The following is a 17,388-nucleotide window of genomic DNA, read 5'->3' as shown; positions in this document are numbered from 1 at the left end:
TCCGTGACGTTGCAGCGTCCTCGCTAGCGATATCGTTTAGTTTGACACGCAGCAGCGATCAGGATCCTGCTGTGATGTCGCTGGTCGCTGAATAAAGTCCAGAACTTTATTTGGTCGTCCGATCGCTGTGTATCGTTGTGTTTGAAAGCAAAAGTAACGATACCAGCGATGTTTTACACTGGTAACCAGGGTAAACATCGGGTTACCAAGCACAGGGCCGCGCTTAGTAACCCGATGTTTACCCTGGTTACCAGCGTAAAAGTAAAAAAAACAAACAGTACATGCTCACCTGCGCGTCCCCCAGCGTCTGCTTCCTGACACTTACTGAGTGTGTCCTAAAGTGAAAGTGAAAGCACAGCGGTGACGTCACCGCTGTGCTGTTAGGGCCGGAGCTCAGTCAGTGTCAGTCAGCGGCCCTGCGCTTAGCAACCCGATGTTTACCCTGGTTACCCGGGGACCTCGGCATCGTTAGTCGCTGGAGAGCGGTCTGTGTGACAGCTCCCCAGCGATCAAACAGCGAAGCTGCAGCGATCAGCATCGTTGTCGCTATCGCTGCAGCGTCGCTTCGTGTGAAGGTACCTTAAGTTGGTGTGTTGACACTACCTACATCACCCTTTTTTTTGTTTGTTTCTGTATACACCATTATATCACTTATTAATGTGTGACCCGTGGGGTTAGACACTAGGAAAAAGTCCAGTGAATGCTTTTTCATGGCTGATCTTTGTACTGATGTTCAACCCTTACTTTCAGCAGACCAGTGGAAGTCTTACGGGGCTACACAAAAAACATTTAAGGAATTGTCCTACCTAATTCCATCCAATTGTAAATGAAACCCTTGCTTTGTTTCCAAACCTACAATCTCTATGACTGTCCTCCTCAATTCACACAGATCTTTTAATTCCTTATCCAGGGCTCCATTCTGTTTGACATACAGGTGTATCTCACAAAATTAGAATATCATCAAAAAGTTAATTTATTTCAGTTCTTCAATACAAAAAGTGAAACTCATATATTATATAGAGTCATTACAAATAGAGTGATCTATTTCAAGTGTTTATTTCTGTTAATGTTGATGATTATGGCTTACAGCCAATGAAAACCCAAAAGTCATTATCTCAGTAAATTAGAATACTTTATAACACCAGCTTGAAAAATTATTTTAACCCCTTTCTGACATCTGTCGTACTATCCCGTCGAGGTGGGGTGGGCCCGTATGACCACCGACGGGATAGTACGTCATGCCCTTTAATGCGACACCGCGACTTAAGTCGCGGTGATCGCATTAAAATTCCGACGCCATCTTACCTTAGGGAAGATGGCCTCGGCATCTTGGGGTATGGTGCCGCCCCCCCGGCCTCCCGATCGCTGTGATTGGCTGTTTAATTCTGAACAGCCAATCACAGCCTTTCTCATTGTTTCAGCCAATCAGATTGGCTGAAACAGTGAGGTCCCAGGCTAGGATCGAGTACCAAAACCCCCCGGATTGGCGCGATTGACGATCACATCGATTGCGCCAATCGCAGGGCACAGCGGCGGTGTTACCGCGCTGTGCCCTGCTTCTAAGTACCTGCTCCGGTGCCTGCCTCCCGTGCCCTGCGTCTGTGCCCAGCTCTGTCATCTGCCGCTCTGATTGGCGCGATCGATGTGATCGTCGATCGCGCCAAGCACAGGGCACAGCAGCGGTATGACCGCTCTGTGCCCTGATGGTGACCTGCCGGTCACCTGCCGGTCACTTGCTGGTGACCTGCCGGTGACCAGCCTATGACCGGAGCTGTGAGCTCCGATCATAGGCTGGTGCCTAGCAACACCGGCATCACCAGGGCCTCCCCTGATTGGTGGGATCGATGTGATCATCGATCCCACCAATCACAGGTCACAGCAGCGGTGTGACCGCTCTGTGACCTGTCTCACCTGCCCCTGACCTGTCTGACTGCTCTGCAGGAATCCTCACACTTGTTGAGGGTTCCTGCAGAGCGGTCACGCTGACAGATCCCCCTCCTGTGCTGAGACTTGTGGTGCCACAGTAGCCTGTGACACCATAATTCTTGCTAAAAAAAAAAAAAAGAAAGAAGACAGAAGAAAGAAGAGAGACTACAACCGTATGTGTTGATACCCCGATCCCGGCCCGATCTTTCTAACCCCCCCCCTCCACCCCCACCTTGCGCCGCGTCCGTCCATGCCCAAATTTAGCAGCCGCCGAGCGTTGATTGGTGACGCAGTTTACCGATCAACCCTCGTGCTCACTTTTCTTCTCCACATCCCCGTCTGCGCACCCCGCCGCTGCGTCTGAACCCGTGTCTTTCTTTTCTTTCTTTTTTCTTTCACATCCCCTTGCGCGCACCCCGCCGCTGCGTCTGAACCCGTGTCTTTTTCTTTTTTTTTTTTTCACATCCCCTTGCGCGCACCCAGCCTCTGCGTCTAAACCCGTGCCTTTCGTATCTTTTTTTTTTCACATCCCCTTGCGCGCACCCTGCCGCTGCATCTGAACCCGTGTCTTTCTTTTCTTTTTTTTTTTTTTCACATCCCCTTGCGCGCACCCCGCTGCTGCGTCTGAACCCGTGTCTTTCTTTTCTTTTTTTTTCACATCCCCTTGCGCGCACCCCGCCGCTGCGTCTGAACCCGTGCCTTTCTTTTCTTTCTTTTTTTTTCACATCCCCTTGCGTGCACCCCGCTGCTGCGTCTGAACCCGTGTCTTTCTTTTCTTTTTTTTTCACATCCCCTTGCGCGCACCCCGCTGCTGTGTCTGAACCCGTGTCTTTCTTTTCTTTTTCACATCCCCTTGTGCGCACCCCACCGTTGCGTCTGAACCCATGTCTTTCCTTTCTTTCTTTTTTTTCACATCCCCTTGCGCGCACCCTGCCGCTGCGTCTGAACCCGTGTCTTTCTTTTCTTTCTTTTTTTTCACATTCCCTTGCGCGCACCCAGCCGCTGCGTCTAAACCCATTCCTTTCGGTTTTTTTTCCACATCCCCTTGCGCGCCCCCCGCCGCTGCGCCTGAACCCGTGTCTTTCTTTTCTTTCTTTTTTCTTTCACATCCCCTTGCGCGCACCCCGCCGCTGCGTCTGAACCAGTGCCTTTCGTTTCTTTTTTTTTCACATCCCCTTGCGCGCACCCCGCCGCTGCGTCTGAACCCGTGTCTTTTTCTTTTTTTTTCACATCCCCTTGCGCGCACCCAGCCGCTGCGTCTAAACCCGTGCCTTTCGTTTCTTTTTTTTTTCACATCCCCTTGCGCGCACCCCGCCGCTGTGTCTGAACCCGTGTCTTTCTTTTCTTTTTTTTTCACATCCCCTTGGGCGCACCCCGCCGCTGCGTCTGAACCCGTGTCTTTCCTTTTTTTTTTTTCACATCCCCTTGCGGGCACCCCGCCGCTGCGTCTGAACCCGTGCCTTTCTTTTCTTTCTTTTTTTTTCACATCCCCTTGCGCGCACCCCGCCGCTGCGTCTGAACCCGTGTCTTTCTTTTCTTTTTTTTTCACATCCCCTTGCGCGCACCCCGCTGCTGCGTCTGAACCCGTGTCTTTCTTTTCTTTTTTTTTTCACATCCCCTTGCGCGCACCCCGCTGCTGCGTCTGAACCCGTGTTTCTTTTCTTTTTCACATCCCCTTGCGCGCACCCCGCCGCTGCGTCTGAACCCGTGTCTTTCTTTTTTTTTTCACATCCCCTTGCACGCACCCCGCTGCTGCGTCTGAACCCGTGTCTTTCTTTTCTTTTTTTTTTTCACATCCCCTTGCGCACACACCGCCGCTGCGTCTGAACCCGTGTCTTTCTTTTCTTTCTTTTTTTTTCACATCCCCATCCGCGCACCCAGCCGCCGCCGCCAAACTTTGATAAGTGACGCGGTTCAGAGCTCTCGTGCCTGCCATTTTTTTTCACATCCCCGTTCACACACCCAGCAGCCGCCGAACTCTGATAAGTGACGCAGTTCACTTATCAGAGCTAGGGCCTGCTGTTTTAGACTTTTCCTTTCACAGGTATTTTTTTTCCCTATTTGCTTTTTTCCCTTTAGCTTTTTCTTTTCAGAATAGTTTGCACCAAACACTATCCCCCCCACACGTACACATAGTTACCAATAAATTACACCCAAGCACCATACTCACAAAAAAAAATGTCTCGTTCGTCCCAGCAGCGCTATTCAGCGGAGGAGGCATATTCTTTCCTTGCCTCCGACACTGATAGCGAGGGAAAGGATCCCACATTCCTTTACTCTTCAGATTCTTCATCCTCTTCCTCCTCCTCCTCATCTTCCTCTTCGGGTCCTGCGGAACCGCCACGCAGACGCCCCAGGAGAGAAGATGAGGCAGCGCCCACTCCTGAAGATGAGCCAGCGTGCCCCTCTTCGGACCCCATATGGACCTCGCCCCCCGAAAATTACGAGCCACTGATTCCTGATTTTGTGGCAGAATCAGGAATCAAGTTTGACACCACCGGCCTCACAGAAATAGACTTTTTTAAAGTATTTTTCTCTGAGGATTTTATTAACCTCATGGTGGAGCAAACTAATTTGTATGCTCGGCAATTTTTGGAGCAAAACCCCGGTTCATCATTTTCTAACTGGTCTCCTGTAGACGCAGTTGAAATGATGCAGTTTTGGGGCCTGGTCCTCCACATGGGGATCGTGAAGAAGCCAGAAATTCGGCAATATTGGAGTGTAGATATTTTATATAACACTCCAGTGTTCCGAATGGTCATGGTTCGGACGCATTTTGAGGCCATCCATAAGTTCCTGCATTACAACGATAATGCACGGTGTCCCGCACGAGATGACCCCAATTTTGACCGTCTGTTCAAAGTTCGGCCGGTCATCGAACACTTCAGCAAAAAGTTTGCTGAAGTGTACGTGCCCAAAAGGGACATCTGCGTGGATGAGTTCATTTTAAGGGGCGGCTCAGATTCCGTCAATACCTGCCCAACAAAAGGGCCAGGTATGGAATCAAACTCTACAAGCTGTGTGAGAGTACCTCAGGGTACACCCTGTTGTGATTTTGCTTTTTGCTCCCTCTAGTGGTCATTAGTGATTTGACTCTGGAGCGTCTGTCTTTTCCTATATCCTCACCTGGGCCGTTAGTTCAGGGGCGTTGCTATATAAGCTCCCTGGACCTTCAGTTCAATGCCTGGCATCGTTGAAATCAGAGCTAATCTGTTGTGCTCTTGTCCTCTGATCCTGGTTCCAGTTTTTCAAGCTAAGTCTGCTTCTTTGCTTTTTGCTTTTGTTTTGTTTGGTATTTTTGTCCAGCTTGTTCCTATCTGTATCCTGACCTTTGCTGGAAGCTCTAGGGGGCTGGTGTTCTCCCCCCGGACCGTTAGACGGTTCGGGGGTTCTTGAATCTCCAGCGTGGATTTTTATAGGGTTTTTGTTGACCAGATAAGTTATCTTGCTATATTCTGCTATTAGTAAGCTGGCCTCTCTTTGCTGAAACCTGGTTCATTTCTGTGTTTGTCATTTCCTCTTACCTCACCGTTATTATTTGTGGGGGGCTTGTATCTTGCTTTGGGGTCCCTTTCTCTGGAGGCAAGAGAGGTCTTTGTTTTCTTCTCCTAGGGGTAGTTAGATTCTCCGGCTGGCGCGAGTCATCTAGCGATCACCGTAGGCATGATCCCCGGCTACTTCTAGTGTTGGCGTTAGGAGTAGCTATTTGGTCAACCCAGTTACCACAGCCCTATGAGCTGGATTTTTGTATCTTGCAGACTTACACGTTCCTCTGAGACCCTGTCCACTGGGGTCATAACAGTATGCCAGGCCGGTATTAAATGTTTAATGCATTGCAGAAGTGGGATTATAAGAAAGAAAATTTTGAGGTTTTTTTTCCCTCTCTCATTTTTTTTTTTTTCTTTTCCCCTTTACCTCAGAGTGGCTTAAGCTTGCTGCAGACATGAATGTCCAGACCTTGATTACAAGTGTGGACCAGCTTGCCGCTCGTGTGCAGGGTATACAAGATTATGTTACCAGAAATCCTAGGTCTGAACCCAAGATTCCGATTCCTGAACTGTTTTCAGGAGACCGATTTAAGTTTAGGAATTTCAGGAATAATTGTAAATTATTTTTGTCCCTGAAACCTTGTTCGTCTGGAGACTCTGCTCAACAAGTAAAAATTGTTATTTCATTCTTACGGGGTGACCCTCAGGATTGGGCTTTTTCGTTGGCGCCAGGAGATCCGGCATTGGCTGATATTGATGCGTTTTTTCTGGCGCTCGGTTTACTTTATGAGGAACCCAATCTTGAGATTCAGGCAGAGAAAGCCTTGCTGGCTATGTCTCAGGGCCAGGACGAGGCTGAGGTGTATTGCCAAAAATTTCGGAAATGGTCCGTGCTGACACATTGGAACGAGTGTGCACTGGCCGCTAATTTTAGAAATGGCCTTTCTGAGGCCATTAAGAATGTTATGGTGGGTTTTCCCATTCCCACAGGTCTGAATGATACCATGTCCCTGGCTATTCAAATTGACCGGCGGTTGCGGGAGCGCAAAACCGCAAATTCCCTCATGTTGTTGTCTGAACAGACACCTGATGTGATGCAATGTGATAGAAAAACCGCAAATTCCCTCATGGTGTTGTCTGAACGGACACCTGATTTGATGCAATGTGATAGAATCCTGACTAGAAATGAGAGGAAAATTCATAGACGCCGGAATGGCTTGTGCTACTACTGTGGTGATTCTACACATGTTATCTCAGCATGCTCTAAACGTATATCTAAGGTTGTTAGTCCTGTCACCGTTGGTAATTTGCATCCTAAGTTTATTCTGTCTGTAACTTTGATTTGCTCACCGTCATATTATCCTGTCATGGCGTTTGTAGATTCAGGTGCTGCCCTGAGTCTTATGGATCTCTCATTTGCTAAGCGCTGTGGTTTTATTCTTGAACCATTAGAAAATCCTATCCCTCTTAGGGGTATTGATGCTACGCCATTGGCAGAAAATAAGCCGCAGTATTGGACACAGGTTACCATGTGCATGACTCCTGAACACCGCGAGGTGATACGTTTTCTCGTTCTACATAAAATGCATGATTTGGTTGTTTTGGGGCTGCCATGGTTACAGACCCATAATCCAGTCCTTGACTGGAAGGCTATGTCAGTGTCTAGTTGGGGCTGTCGTGGTATTCATGAGGATTCCCTGCCTGTGTCTATTGCTTCTTCTAAGCCTTCGGAAGTTCCGGAGTACTTGTCTGATTATCAGGATGTCTTTAGCGAGTCCAGGTCCAGTGCATTGCCTCCTCATAGGGAATGTGACTGTGCAATAGATTTGATTCCAGGCAGTAAATTTCCTAAGGGAAGACTGTTTAATCTGTCGATACCTGAACATACCGCTATGCGTTCATATATCAAGGAGTCTCTGGAGAAAGGACACATCCGTCCGTCTTCTTCCCCTCTTGGTGCGGGATTCTTTTTTGTGGCTAAAAAGGATGGATCTTTGAGGCCTTGTATTGACTATCGGCTTTTAAATAAGATCACTGTCAAATTTCAGTATCCTTTGCCGCTGTTGTCTGACTTGTTTGCCCGGATTAAAGGTGCCAAGTGGTTTACCAAGATAGACCTTCGTGGTGCGTACAACCTTGTGCGCATTAAGCAAGGGGATCAATGGAAAACCGCATTCAATACGCCCGAAGGTCATTTTGAGTACTTGGTGATGCCTTTTGGGCTCTCTAATGCCCCTTCAGTTTTTCAGTCCTTTATGCATGACATTTTCCGGAACTATCTGGATAAATTTCTGATCGTTTATCTGGATGATATTCTGTTTTTTTCTGATAATTGGGACTCGCATGTGGAGCAGGTCAGGATGGTCTTTAAAATTTTGCGTGAAAATTCTTTGTTTGTCAAGGGCTCAAAGTGTCTTTTTGGTGTACAGAAGGTTCCCTTTTTGGGGTTCATTTTTTCCCCTTCTGCTGTGGAGATGGACCCAGTCAAGGTCCGAGCTATTCTTGATTGGACTCAGCCCTCGTCAGTTAAGAGTCTTCAGAAGTTCTTGGGTTTCGCTAACTTCTACCGTCGTTTTATCGCTAACTTTTCTAGCATTGTGAAACCTTTGACGGATATGACCAAGAAGGGCTCCGATGTGGTTAATTGGGCTCCTGCTGCCGTGGAAGCTTTCCAGGAGTTGAAACGTCGGTTTACTTCGGCGCCTGTTTTGTGCCAGCCTGATGTCTCGCTTCCCTTTCAAGTTGAGGTGGATGCTTCAGAGATTGGAGCAGGGGCCGTTTTGTCGCAGAGAGGCCCTGGTTGCTCTGTTATGAGACCTTGCGCCTTTTTCTCTAGGAAGTTTTCGCCTGCGGAGCGAAATTATGATGTGGGCAATCGGGAGTTGTTGGCCATGAAATGGGCATTTGAGGAGTGGCGTCATTGGCTCGAGGGTGCTAAGCATCGTGTGGTGGTCTTGACTGATCACAAAAATCTGATGTATCTCGAGTCTGCTAAACGCCTGAATCCTAGACAGGCCCGCTGGTCATTGTTTTTCTCCCGTTTTGACTTTGTTGTCTCGTATTTACCAGGTTCAAAGAATGTGAAGGCCGATGCTCTTTCCAGGAGCTTTGTGCCTGATGCTCCTGGAGTCGCTGAACCTGTTGGTATTCTTAAGGATGGTATTATCTTGTCAGCTATTTCTCCAGATCTGCGACGTGTGTTGCAGAGATTTCAGGCTGATAGGCCTGATTTTTGTCCACCTGACAGACTGTTTGTGCCTGATAAGTGGACCAGCAGAGTCATTTCCGAGGTTCATTCCTCGGTGTTGGCAGGTCACCCAGGAATTTTTGGCACCAGAGATCTGGTGGCCAGATCCTTTTGGTGGCCTTCCTTGTCTAGGGATGTACGGTCTTTTGTACAGTCCTGTGGGACTTGTGCTCGAGCTAAGCCTTGCTGTTCTCGTGCCAGCGGGTTGCTCTTGCCCTTGCCTGTCCCTAAGAGACCTTGGACACATATCTCCATGGATTTCATTTCTGATCTTCCGGTGTCTCAGGGCATGTCTGTTATCTGGGTGATATGTGATCGCTTCTCCAAGATGGTCCATTTGGTTCCTTTGCCTAAGCTGCCTTCCTCTTCCGATCTGGTTCCTGTGTTTTTCCAGAACGTGGTTCGTTTGCACGGCATCCCTGAGAATATTGTGTCAGACAGAGGATCCCAGTTCGTTTCCAGATTCTGGCGATCCTTTTGTAGTAGGATGGGCATTGACTTGTCGTTTTCGTCTGCTTTCCATCCTCAGACTAATGGACAGACGGAGCGAACTAATCAGACTTTGGAGGCTTATTTGAGGTGTTTTGTCTCTGCTGATCAGGACGATTGGGTGACCTTCTTGCCGTTAGCTGAGTTTGCCCTTAATAATCGGGCTAGTTCCGCCACCTTGGTTTCGCCGTTTTTCTGCAACTCTGGTTTCCACCCTCGTTTTTCTTCGGGTCATGTGGAACCTTCTGACTGCCCTGGGGTGGATTCTGTGGTGGATAGGTTGCAGCGGATCTGGAATCTTGTGGTGGACAACTTGAAGTTGTCACAGGAGAGGGCTCAGCGCTTTGCCAACCGCCGCCGCGGTGTGGGTCCCCGACTACGTGTTGGGGATTTGGTGTGGCTTTCTTCCCGCTTTGTTCCTATGAAGGTTTCCTCTCCCAAGTTTAAACCTCGTTTTATTGGTCCTTACAAGATATTGGAAATTCTTAATCCTGTATCCTTTCGCCTGGATCTTCCTGTGTCGTTTGCTATCCACAACGTGTTTCATAGGTCCTTGTTGCGGCGGTACGTTGTGCCTGTGGTTCCTTCTGCTGAGCCTCCTGCTCCGGTGTTGGTTGAGGGCGAGTTGGAGTACGTGGTGGAGAAGATCTTGGATTCTCGTCTCTCCAGGCGGAGGCTTCAGTACCTGGTCAAGTGGAAGGGCTATGGTCAGGAAGATAATTCCTGGGTGGTCGCCTCTGATGTTCATGCGGCCGATTTAGTTCGTGCCTTTCACGCCGCTCATCCTGATCGCCCTGGTGGTCGTGGTGAGGGTTCGGTGACCCCTCACTAAGGGGGGGGTACTGTTGTGATTTTGCTTTTTGCTCCCTCTAGTGGTCATTAGTGATTTGACTCTGGAGCGTCTGTCTTTTCCTATATCCTCACCTGGGCCGTTAGTTCAGGGGCGTTGCTATATAAGCTCCCTGGACCTTCAGTTCAATGCCTGGCATCGTTGAAATCAGAGCTAATCTGTTGTGCTCTTGTCCTCTGATCCTGGTTCCAGTTTTTCAAGCTAAGTCTGCTTCTTTGCTTTTTGCTTTTGTTTTGTTTGGTATTTTTGTCCAGCTTGTTCCTATCTGTATCCTGACCTTTGCTGGAAGCTCTAGGGGGCTGGTGTTCTCCCCCCGGACCGTTAGACGGTTCGGGGGTTCTTGAATCTCCAGCGTGGATTTTTATAGGGTTTTTGTTGACCAGATAAGTTATCTTGCTATATTCTGCTATTAGTAAGCTGGCCTCTCTTTGCTGAAACCTGGTTCATTTCTGTGTTTGTCATTTCCTCTTACCTCACCGTTATTATTTGTGGGGGGCTTGTATCTTGCTTTGGGGTCCCTTTCTCTGGAGGCAAGAGAGGTCTTTGTTTTCTTCTCCTAGGGGTAGTTAGATTCTCCGGCTGGCGCGAGTCATCTAGCGATCACCGTAGGCATGATCCCCGGCTACTTCTAGTGTTGGCGTTAGGAGTAGCTATTTGGCCAACCCAGTTACCACAGCCCTATGAGCTGGATTTTTGTATCTTGCAGACTTACACGTTCCTCTGAGACCCTGTCCACTGGGGTCATAACAACACCCACAGCTTTAGAGTTTACGAAGGGAAGGACAGCAGGATTGAACCGCCTGAGTGTCCTTCTATCCTGGGAGTGAGTGGGAAAATTGTGTGGGATTTGGTGCACCCACTGCTGGATAAAGGTTATCACCTCTACACAGATAACTTTTATTCCAGCATCCAGCGGTACTGTCCGCAAAAATCAGAGAGGCCAACCGAAGACGCTACTTGGGCAGATGCTCAGAAAAGGTGAGAGCAAAGCCCAATGTAGCGACCACCTGCTGGTGGTCAAGTACAAGGACAAGAGGGATGTCCTTCTCTTGACCACCATACACGGTGATGGCAGTGCCCTCAGCAGTGTACGGGGTACCTCTACACAGGTCTGCAAACCGGACTGTGTACTGGGGTACAACAAAAACATGGGGGGCGTTGATCTCTCCGATCAACTCCTCCAACCGTACAGTGCTTTGAGGAAGGCCAAGGTGTGGTACAAAAAGCTGTCCGTGTACATCGTACAAATGGCAATGCTCAACGCTTTCCTGCTGTCACGATGTGCACGCCACACCGATACGTCGTACCTTCAGTTCCAGGAGGTAGTGGTTAAGGCCCTGATGTTTGGCACGAGGGAAAGAGCGGGCCCCAGTACTTCCGGAACTGAGGGTGCTCGTATTGTACCAGGTCAGTATTTTCCGGGGGTGGTCCCGCCAACTGATAGAAAAGGTAAGCCGCAAAAAAGGTGCCGAGTGTGCTACAAACGAGGAGTACGCAAGGACACCATCTATCAATGTGACACCTGCCCCGACAAACCTGGCCTGCGTATGAAGGACTGCTTCAAATTGTACCACACCTCCATGCACTACTAATTTACTTTACAGGAAACAGTAGATTAGTTCCAAAGAGGGGGCACATCTAAGTAAGTTCCTTGGGGGTCTAGGTTCCAAAATGATGTCACTTGTGTTTTTTTTATACTGTTTAGGCACATCAGGGGCTCTGCAAACGGAACATGACGCCCTCAGAACCAGTCCATCAAAGTCTGCATTCCAAATCGTCACTGCTTCCCTTCTGAGTCCCGAAGTGCCCAAACAGTTTTTTTCCCACATATGGGGTACCAGCGTACTCAGAACAAATTGGACAGCAACTTTTGGGGTCCAATTTCTCTTGTTGCCCTTGGGAAAATTAAAAATTGGGGACTGAAAGATAATTTTTGTGGGGAAAAAATAGAATTTTTTTATTTTCACGCCGGGCGTCATAAACTTTAGTGAAGCACTTGGAGGTTCAAAATTCTCACCACACACCTAGATAAGTTCCTTAGGGGGTCAAGTTTCCAAAATGGGGTCACTTGTGGGGAGTTTCTACTGTTTAGGCACATCAGGGGCTCACCAAATGGAACATGATGCCCGCAGACAATTCCATCAAAGTCTGCATTCCAAAACGTAACTACTTCCCTTCTGAGCCCCGAAGTGTGCCCAAACAGTAGTTTTCTCCCACATATGGGGTACCAGCGTACTCAGGACAAATTGGACAACAACTTTTGGGGTCCAATTTCTCCTGTTACCCTTGGGAAAATAAAAAATTGGGGACTAAACGATCATGTTTATGGAAAAAATAGGATTTTTTATTTTCACGCCCGGGCGTTATAAACTTTCGTGAAGCACTTGGGGGATAAAAGTGCTCATGACACATCTAGATAAGTTCCTTAGGGGGTCTAGTTTCCAAAATGGGGTCACTTGTGTGGGGTTTCCACTGTTTAGGCACATCAGGGGCTCGCCAAACACGACATGGCATCCGATCTCAATTCCAGCCAATTTTAGCTTGAAAATGTCAAACGGCGCTCCTTTCCTTCTGAGCCCTGCCATGTGCCCAAAAAGTGGTTCCCCCCCACATATGGGGTATCGGCGTACTCAGGACAAATTGGACAACAACTTTTGGGGTCCAATTTCTCCTTTTACCCTTGAGAAAATAAAAAATTGGGGACTAAATGATCATGTTTGTGGAAAAAATAGGATTTTTTATTTTCACACCCGGGCTTTATAAACTTTCGTGAAGCACTTGGGGGATAAAAGTGTTCACGACACATCTAGATAAGTTCCTTAGGGGGTCTAGTTTCCAAAATGGGGTCACTTGTGGGGGGTTTCCACTGTTTAGGCACATCAGGGGCTCGCCAAACACGACATGGCATCCGATCTAAATTCCAGCCAATTTTAGCTTGAAAATGTCAAAGGGCGCTCCTTTCCTTCTGAGCCCTGCTATGCGCCCAAACAGTGGTTCCCCCCCACATATGGGGTATCAGCATACTCAGGACAAATTGGACAACAACTTTCGGGGTACAATTTCTCCTTTTACCCTTGAGAAAATAAAATATTGGGGACTAAACGATCATGTTTGTGGAAAAAATAGGATTTTTTATTTTCACACCCGGGCGTTATAAACTTTTGTGAAGCACTTGGGGGATAAAAGTGCTCACGACACATCTAGATAAGTTCCTTAGGGGGGTCTAGTTTCCAAAATGGGGTCACTTCTGGGGGGTTTCCACTGTTTAGGCACATCAGGGGCTCGCCATACGCGTCATGGCGTCCGATCTCAATTCCAGCCAATTTTAGCTTGAAAATGTCAAACGACGCTCCTTTCCCTCTGAGCCCTGCCGTGCGCCCAAAAAGTGGTTTCTCCTCACATGTGGGGTATCAGCATACTCAGGACAAATTGGACAACAACTTTTAAGGTCCATTTTCTCTTTTTACCCTTGGGAAATTAAAAAAAATATTGCTGAAAAATCATTTTTGTGACTAAAAAGTAAAATGCTATTTTTTTCCGTCCATGTTGCTTCTGCTGCTGTAAAACACCTGAAGGGTTAATAAACTTCTTGAATGTGGTTTTGGGCACCTTGAGGGGTGCAGTTTTCAGAATGGTGTCACTTTTGGGTATTTTCTGCCATATAGACCCCTCAAAATGACTTCAAATGTGAGGTGGTCCCTAAAAAAAATGGTTTTGTAAATTTTGTTGTAAAAATGAGAAATTGCTGTTAAAATTTTAACCCTAGAAAAAAAAAATGTTGTTTCCAAAATTGTGCTGATGTAAAGTAGACATGTGGGAAATGTTATTTATTAACTATTTTGTGTCACATAACTCTCTGGTTTAACAGAATAAAAATTCAAAGTTGGAAAATTGCGAAATTTTCAAAATTTTCGCCAAATTTCTGTTTTTTTCATAAATAAACGCAAGTTATATTGAAGAAATTTTACCACTATCATGAAGTACAATATGTTACAAGAAAACAATCTCAGAATCGCTAAGATCCGTTGAAGCGTTTCGGAGTTATAACCTCATAAAGAGACAGTGGTCAGAAATGTAAAAATTGGCCCGGTCATTAACGTGCAAACCACCCTTGGGGGTGAAGGGGTTAAAGTCCGAAATGTTGGCCTACTGAAATGTATGTTCAGTAAATGCACTCAATACTTTTGCATCAATTACTGCACAAATGCGGCGTGGCGTGGAGGTGATCAGCCTGTGGCACTGCTGAGGTGTTATGGAAGCCCAGGTTGCTTTGATAGCAGCCTTCAGCTCGTCTGCATTGTTGGGTCTGGTGTCTCTCATCTTCTTCTTGGTTAAGGTCAGACGGGTTTGCTGGCCAATCAAGCATAGTGATACCGTTGTTTGTACACAGGTATTGGTACTTTTGGCAGTGTGGACAGGTGTCTTAAATGTGTATTAAATAGTTATAAGAAAATGGACTAGGGAGGATAGAGGTGCCTTTCCCTAATAGGGAAAGGCACCTCTATCCTCCCTAGTCCATTTTCTTATAACTATTTAATACACATTTTTTTTTATATATTCTGTATAGGAAGGCTGTACTACCAAGTGTTGGACCACACAATAAGGTACCCTACCAATTTTTCTGTGTGTTTTGTTTCTGAGATTGTAATCATTATATCATTATAATTAAAAGTTATTGTTTTAGGTCTTTTGTAATTTGTTGATTCTCATACTTGATATAGACCTAATGTCATTTTTTGTACTTTTGGCAGTGTGGACAGGTGCCAGGTCCAGCTTGAGAATTAAATTTCCATTTAAAAAAACTTGTCGGCAGAGGGAAGCATGAAGTGTTCTTCCTGGCAGACGGCTGCGCTGACTTTGGTTTTGATAATAAACAATGGACCTACACTAGCAGATGACATGGCTCCCCAAAGCATAACTGATTGTGGAAACTTCACACTAGACCTCAGGCTGCTTGGATTGTGGCCTCCACTCTTCCTCCAGACTCTGGGACCTTGATTTCGGAATGAAATGCACAATTTACTTTCATCTGAAAACAACACCTTGGACCACTGATCACCAGTTCAGTTTTTTTTCTCCTTGGCCCAGGTAAGATGCTTCTGGCATTATCTATTGGTAATGAGTGACTTGACACAAGAAATGCCACTCTTGAAGCCCATGTCCTGGATGCGTCTGTGTGTGGTGGCTCTTGACGCAATGACTCCAGCAGCAATCCACTCCTTGTGAATCTCCAATTTTTTTTTTTTAATTCTTTCTTATTAAAAGATTCCACAGGATAAAGTTAAAAATATGTAATATCACAGTATATGATCAGAATGATCCAAACAGTCACCCTTTACAATAACATGTAGGTAACATTACACTCTCACTAATAGAGCAAACAAATAAAAAAAAGTGAACAAACAATATAGAACATAGCATATTAGAATTATTTCCATTATCAAGCATTGCACACTCGATTGAATTAACAGGTTCTCTATCAAAATTCAGATCATGTACCAATTTGTATCATAATAAAAGTACACTCTTGCAGTTTACACACATCATCACCTTCCATATGTTAACAGGGACAACATCAATGTTCATATCGTGAGATAGATGAAGTCATGGCATTAGCGGATAGATGCGTTAAGGGTGAATCACACCATCACTCCCATATCTTATGGAACTTTTGAGGGCATCTTCTATTCTCCCAAAAATTTTTGAATGGCCTTTTCTTAACAATCCTTTCAAGGCTCCGGTTATCCCGGTTGCTTTGCACCTTTTTCTACCACACTTTTTTGTGCCACTCAACTTTCCATTAATATGCTTGGATACAGCTCTGTGTGAACAGCCAGCTTCGTTAGCAATGACCTTTTGTGGCTTACCCTCCTTGTGGAGTGTGTCAATGACTGCCTTCTGGACATCTGTCAAGTCAGCAGTCTTCCCCATGATTATGGAGCCTACTGAAATAGACTAAGTGTTATGTTAGGGCTAGCGGAACGCACCAAATGAATATATAGATTTTATTATGATAGATGCGTTCGCAGCCCGGGGTCCACCGTGCAGGAGAACCTGCTGCTAGCAAATAGAGGAACTAAATGGCGGTGTCAGCTAACTCTGTTACCTCACAGAGCAGCCGTGAACTCAAAGCACTGCGCCCTGTTAGACTCCACAGAGGCACAGGCTAACTGTCTAAACAAGAGCAGTCAGTGGTCATGCATGCACACGAAACTCCTCGCCGGAGGTGCCAGCATTAAAGGGCTTATTTCGGCCAGGTCCCTGAATACCCAAGCATACAAACTCCTCGCCGGAGGTGCCAGCATGCTAGGGACTTATTTCAGCCGGGTCCCTGAACACACTCATGCAAGACCACACTGGCGCAAAGTACATAAATAAAGAGCAATACTAGCGCATGGCCATGCGGCCATGCGAGCCTTAAATAGTTGCAGCACGAACAGGACCTTCCTGGAAGGACCAATGAGAGGCTGCCACAGAGCGTGAGCACCTACAGGACCTTAGCTGCAGTGTCTGATCATGTGACCCTCGATCTCCGCTGAGAGATCATACTCTGAGCATACTCAGAACGAGAAAAGCAGGAATTAGTCCCAGAAGCGTCTGCTCGCCGCTGCCCATCACTGACTTCAATGGCAGCAGGAAAAGCAGCAGTAACTCTCTGTACAGAGTCACACTGAGCGAGACACTGGGACTGACATCTCTGCTGAGCAGACTCCACTGCGGCAAGAGAAGAATGGGAGACCTGTTATGACCCCAATGGCAGAGGGTCTCAGAAATAATTACTAAGTCTGCAAACACAAAAAACCAGCTCATAGGGCAGTGGTAACTGAGCTGACCATATATCTAATCCTAGCACCACAAATAGCAGCAGCCGGGGAACGTGCCTACGTTGGTTCTAGACGTCTCGCGCCAGTCGGAGAACTAACTAACCCTAGAAGGGAAAAGAAAGACCTTTCTTGCCTCCAGAGAAAAGACCCCAAAAGTTGGATACAAGCCCCCAACAAATAATAACGGTGAGGTAAGAGGAAAAGACAAACGTAAGAATGAGCTAGGTATTTAGCAAAGAGAGGCCCACTAGCTAATAGCAGAATATAGTAAGATGACTTATATGGTCAGCAAAAACCCTATCAAAATATCCACGCTGGATATTCAAGAACCCCTGAACCGTCTAACGGCCCGGGGGGAGAACACCAGCCCCTAGAGCTTCCAGCAAAGTCAGGAATCACATTTAGTACAAGCTGGACAAAAATAAGAGCAAAGCAAATAACCAAAAAACAAAGAAGCAGGACTTAGCTTAGTTTTGCATGAACCAGGACCAGCAGACAGGAGCAAACAGAAAGGATCTGATTACAACTATGCCAGGCACTGGACTAAGGATCCAGGAAGTTTAT

The sequence above is a fragment of the Ranitomeya variabilis genome, chromosome 2, assembly GCF_051348905.1.
Source record: "Ranitomeya variabilis isolate aRanVar5 chromosome 2, aRanVar5.hap1, whole genome shotgun sequence".
Lineage (NCBI taxonomy): Eukaryota > Metazoa > Chordata > Amphibia > Anura > Dendrobatidae > Ranitomeya > Ranitomeya variabilis.
The sequence above is the reverse complement of the archived record's forward strand: the minus strand, read 5'-3'. Positions refer to the sequence as shown.